This window comes from Gekko japonicus, unplaced genomic scaffold (assembly GCF_001447785.1).
Source record: "Gekko japonicus isolate JY-2015 unplaced genomic scaffold, Gekko_japonicus_V1.1 scaffold1004, whole genome shotgun sequence".
In the NCBI taxonomy this organism is placed as follows: Eukaryota; Metazoa; Chordata; class Lepidosauria; order Squamata; family Gekkonidae; genus Gekko; species Gekko japonicus.
The window spans coordinates 24,092-30,091 of record NW_015161430.1 but is presented as its reverse complement, the minus strand read 5'-3'; positions in this window follow the sequence as shown (position 1 = coordinate 30,091).

Below are 6,000 nucleotides of genomic sequence, written 5' to 3'. Positions count from 1 at the left end.
AAGCTGCATTTTACCGAATCAGACCATTGGTCCATCGAGGTCAGTGCTGTCTACACAGACTGGCAGCAGCTCTCCAGGATCTTGGGAAGGGGTCTTTCGCATCACCTACTGCTTGGTTTCTTTCCACTAGAGATGCCAGAGACGGAACCTGGAATCGTCTGCATGGCAAGCAGAGGCTCTTCCATGAAGCCACAGCCCCTCCCCGCATGACTGGATGGGATTTCTCCTGGAAATCCTGCATAAGCCACCTTGAGTTCCGTGATGGAAGACAGGCGTGCCTTACAGGGAAATAATTGTTATGGGGCAAGAAACACGGCCATCGCTTCCTCCAATGTTAGTTGAGCCCCGTTTCCCTTTTCTGTCCCTGGTGCTCTTTATAAACCTTGAACAGTACCTGGACTGAGGAATTGGGGGGGGGGAAGGGGGGCTGCCGAACTTCTGTGCTTGAGACTCCAGGCTCCCAGGTTTGTCCCACTTGCAATCATGGTAAAATGCTGTGCAGAATCAAGTCCAAAACAAAGTCTGAGTCCAGTGGCACCTTTAAGACCAATAAAGTTTAATTCTGGGTATAAATGTTCATGTGCATGCACACTTCTTCAGATACATTGAAACAAGACTTCCTCAACCATTACATGTAGGTGGGGGGGTTAGTTGCCAAGAAGGGCTAATTAGAGTCAAAATGCACAAGTAACTGAGTAATAAGTATAACTAAGATTGGATTAAAGCAGTGGTTAAGACCTGTGAATAGCAGCAAATTAGCATACAGATCAGAAAAGAGATAACAAACAGATGTGAGAATTAAGTTTGAGTCCAGTGGCATCTTTAAGACCAATAAAGTTTAATTCTGAGTATAAGCAAGAACCGAGTGACTTAGCATGTATAGTGAGAGAAGAAGTTGATTATCTCTGTTAAGTCCTGGGGGTTCCATCATCCTGAGTGTTGTAATAACGTCTAATTCAGCAATCTCCTGTTCCAGAAATTCCTTTGCAATAGAACAACTACTTTGAGGTCCCCCATTGAGTGCCCTGGAAGGTTGAAATGTTCTCTTAGAGGTGTCTCAATTCTGTGATTCTTTTTTTCTTCTCAAAAACAATTTATTAGGATATATTATTAAGTCAAATAGAAATTACATTAATAGTTGTTATACATCCTTTTTTCTATCCCTCTCCCCCCTTGGCTTCCCACAGTGCTCCAAACCTCCAGCCCATTACTTAAATTTTCTTCTATTTTCCCTTATCTTTTAATCATCATCTTCCGGTAACATAACTTTCGCTTATTGTTTTCTTATAGTTATCTATTCTCTAATAACATCCACTTTTCAATAGTTGTCAAAGCAAATTAAATTGTCCTTTACATCCCAATACTTCTCTAAATAGTCTTTAAAATCTTCCCAGTCTGCATAGAAATCTTCTGCTTCCAAATTCTTAAGTTTCCGTGTCATTTTGTCCATTTCAACCATAAACAATAGTTTCTTTATCCAGTCCCCAATTTCTGGGATCCTGTCTTGTTTCCAACACTGTGCATATGTCATTCTGGCCGTTGTAATCATATACCACATCAGCGTCCTTTTCCCCACATTAACTTCTTCCATTTTAAGTCCCAACAGTAGTATTTCTGGTTCTTTCTTAAAAGTACATTTTACAATTTTTTCCATTTCTCTATGTATCTCAGCTTTATCACAAGTCCACCACATATGATAAAAATACCCTTCTACTTTTTTACATTTCCAACATTTGTTTGACATATTACTATTCATATTTGCAATCTTTTTCGGTGTCATATACCATCAATTCTGTGATTCTTGATGTCACTGGACTCAAACTTTTTTCTGTTGCTTCAGACCAACATGGCTACCCACCTGAATCTATCTTCATCCAAGTCCAAAGCATCTTTTAAAATGTACAGAAGCATTCATTGCTTGACAGAAGTGGGTTGCACACCTCACATGTACAAGGATTCAAACCTGATGCAAAGAGCTCTTTGACTGCTGTAGCCAGTAGTCAGACAGGGGTGCAAGCTGCCCCCACCAGCTCTGCAGTTGTTTCCAGTCCCTTTGGTGCTTGTTGAGTTTTATCTTTCTTGCTGTCAAGTAGTGGATGATCCAGTGGGTTTTCAAGGCAAGACACTTCAGAGGTGCCTTGCCATTGCCTGCCTCTGCATAGCAACCCCAGACTTCCTTGGTGGTCTCTCATCCAAGTCCTAATTAGGGCCGACCCTGCTTAGCTTCCAAGATCTGACGTGATTGGGCTAGCCCGGGCTATCCAGGTCACAGCCTTGTTGAGGACGTGTGGAGCAGAACCCCTTCCACTTGCACAGAAAAGGTTTTGTATTTGAGAAGGCAAACATGACATTTTCAAGGCAAGTGTCCCTTCTAATGGCAGTTACTTCCTTGGATCATAACAAAGTTAATATCATCAGTTCTGGGGCTCTCCTGAATGAGCTGCCGGTGGATTTGCGTGTGTGTTATTTGTTTCTACATCAGAATAGTTTAAGTTCCAGGAAATCAAGGTGCGTACAGGTGGGTGGCCTTCATTTTTTCCCTTGAAGCATTTCTCGTGGCTTTTAATCTTCCGTGCTTTGATCTGACAACCGTTGACAGGAACCGCTGTGTGATTTAGTCCTCTTCTGGAGCTTTGGCTCTTAGGTTCCTTTTGATTACCAACTACCGCTGTGTTTTCTTAAGAAGGCTTTTGTTGTATAATGACCACACCTTTGTTCCCTGGGAGTGATTTTTAAAAGTCATCTGCCTCTCTGCAGACACACTTCTGCAAGAATTTAAAGAAAACTAAGGATTGGATCGGTGCAGCTTCCGCCGCCTTGTGTCCTGCCTCTCAGCTTGCCAAAGCTGGACGCCTTCTTCCAAAGGACTTGGCTTGTCTACCTTCAGTTTGGTGTAGTGGTTAGGAGTGCGGACTCTAATCTGGGAGAACCAGGTTTGACTCCCAGCTCCTCCACATGCAGTTGCTGGAGTGACCTTGGGTCAGTCACAAGTTCTCTCATAGCTGTTCTCTCAAGAGCCAGTCCTCTCAGAGCTCTCTCAGCCCCACCTACCTCACAGGGTGTCTGTTGTGGGGAGGGGAAGGAGAGAGAGGAGATTGTAAACCACTCTGAGACTCCCTTGATTAGTGAAGGGCGGGGTATAAATCCAATATCTTCTTCTTCTCTTCTTCTTTTTTAGTTGGGAGAAAGGCTTTAGACTCTTCTGAGCAGAGCGGTAGGATGCAAACCTGTGGCTACAGTTATGTTTCCTTTATTAGAATTGATATATATATATTATAAAAACATAATGCCCAATGTGTTTAGGAGATTAGACAATAGTAGTGCAAACAAAATTCCAGACAGCAAGAATATAAACAAAAGTTCTGAACAACCACAGTGAACAAAGCTAAAGATGTGAATATAATCTTCTAAATGGGAGGACACACACAAAAAATTAAATACCATCACATTCTCTGCTATAAATACCATCACATTCTCTGCTCTGTATCAGCTAAAGCTTGTGTCCAAAATAAACTCAGTATTTGTTACGTCTTCATTTTTTGCAACGTTGATACTTTCATATATAAATAAGACTCCTTGATTTTATCTAAGCGAGCTTTATGTGTTGGAATTAGCTTCTGTTTCCAGAGTTTGGCAAACACTGGCCTCATGGCCATTATGACATATAAAGAGAATGCTCTACGTTTCTTTGGGATAGACACAACAGAGTTCAATTTAAAAAGTTCAGTACAGCCAATAACATTATAGTCTGTCTTTTTCTTTCCCTAACATAATTGTAACCATTTCCCAGTGTTTTACAGCTCTGAACCAACCCTACCACATGTGGAGGAAGTCCACCCAAGGAATATCACAATGCCAGCAGTGACCTTTTGAAATTTTAGCTAATCCGACAGGAGAAAGATGCCATCAGTGTAACATTTTTATTACGTTTTCTCTCAAGACACAAACTCACTGAAAAAGTTAATCCCATTGAGAACAGAAACCTGCAAAAAAGACTATTGAGTTCATACCCTAAGGATTTATTTGTTGTTGTTCAGTCGCACAGTCGAGTCCGACTCTTCGCGACCCCATGGACGAGCTCTCTCCAGGCCTTCCGGTCTTCTGCCGTCCTCTGAAGTTGGCTCAACTTCATGTTCGTTGCATCGATGACACTGTCTAACCATCTCATCCTTTGCCGTCCCCGTCTTCTTTGACCTTCAATCTTTCCAAGCATCAGGGTCTTCTCCAGTGAGTGCTCCCTTCTCATTTGGTGGCCAAAGTATTTGAGCTTCAGTTTCATTATCTGGCCTTCCAGGGAACAGTCAGGGTTGATTTCTTTGAGGATTGACTGATTTGTTCTTCTTGCAGTCCAAGGGACTCTCAAGAGTCTCCTCCAGCACCATAGTTCAAAAGAATCTATTCTTCGGCGCTCGGCCTTCCTTATAGTCCAGCTCTCGCAGCCATACATGACTACTGGGAATACCATTGCTTTGACCATGCGGACTTTTGTTGGCAGGGTGATGTCTCTACTTTTTATCATGCTATTTAGGTTCGCCATCGCTTTCCTCCCAAGGAGCAGGCGTCTTTTAATTTCATGGCTGCAGTCACAGTCTGCGGTGATCTGGGATCCCAGGAACGTGAAGTCTGTCACTACTTCCACAGCTTCCCCTTCTATTTGCCAAGGAGTGATGGGGCCGGATGCCATGATCTTAGTTTTTTTGATGTTGAGCTTCAAGCCCACTTTTGCGCTCTCCTCTTTTACTCTGAGCAAGAGGCTCTTTAGATCCTTTTCACTTTCAGCCATTAGAGTGGTATCATCTGCATATCTGAGGTTGTTGATCTTTTCCCCAGCAATCTTAATTCCCGCTTGTGATTCATCCAGGCCAGCATTTCGCATGATGTACTCTGCATATATATTAAATAAGCAAGGTGACAGTATACATCCTTGTCGTACTCCTTTTCCTATGCTGAACCAATCAGTTGTTCCGTATCCGGTTCTAACTGTCGCTTCTTGGCCCTTATACAGGTTTCTCAAGAGACATGTGAGGTGGTCTGGTACTCCCATCTCTTTAAGGACCTGCCATAGTTTGTTGTGATCCACACAGTCAAAGGCTTTAGCATAGTCAATGAAGCAGAAGTAGATATTTTTCTGGTACTCTCTTGCTTTCTCCATAATCCAGCGAATGTTGGCAATATGATCTCTCGTTCCTCTACCTCTTCGAAACCCAGCTTGTACTTCTGGTAGTTCTCTATCCACGTACTGTTGAAGCCTAGCTTGTAGGATCTTGAGCATGACCTTGCTAGCGTGTGATATGAGTGCAATTGTGCGATAGTTTGAACATTCCTTGGCATTGCCCTTCTTTGGGATTGGAATGTATACTGATCTTTTCCAATCCTGTGGCCACTGTTGCGTTTTCCAAATTTGCTGGCAAATGGAGTGCAGAACTTTAACAGCATCATCTTCTAAGACTTTGAATAGCTCAGCTGGAATACCATCACCTCCACTAGCTTTGTTGTTAGTAATGCTTTCTAAGGCCCATTTAACTTCACATTCCAGGATGTCTGGCTCAAGGTCAGTGATTATACCGTCGTGTTTGTCAAGGACATTGAGGTCTTTCTTGTATAGTTCTTCTGTGTATTCTTGCCATCTTTTCCTAATCTCTTCTGCTTCTGTTAGGTCCCTACCGTTTTTGTCCTTTATCATGGCCAGCTTTGCATGGAACGCTCCCTTGATTTCTCCAATTTTCTTGAAGAGATCTCTAGTCCTTCCCATTCTATTGTTTTCTTCTATTACTTTGCACTGTTCATTCAGGAAGGCCTCCTTATCTCTCCTTGCTGTTCTCTGGAAATCTGCGTTCAGTTGGGTAAATCTTTCCTTTTCGCCTTTGCCTTTCGCTTTCCTTCTTTCCTCTGCTATTTGTAAAGCCTCATCAGAAAGCCATTTTGCTTTCTTGCATTTCTTTTTCTTTGGTATGGTGGTGATTGCTGCCTCCTGTACGATGTCACGAACCTCTGTCCATA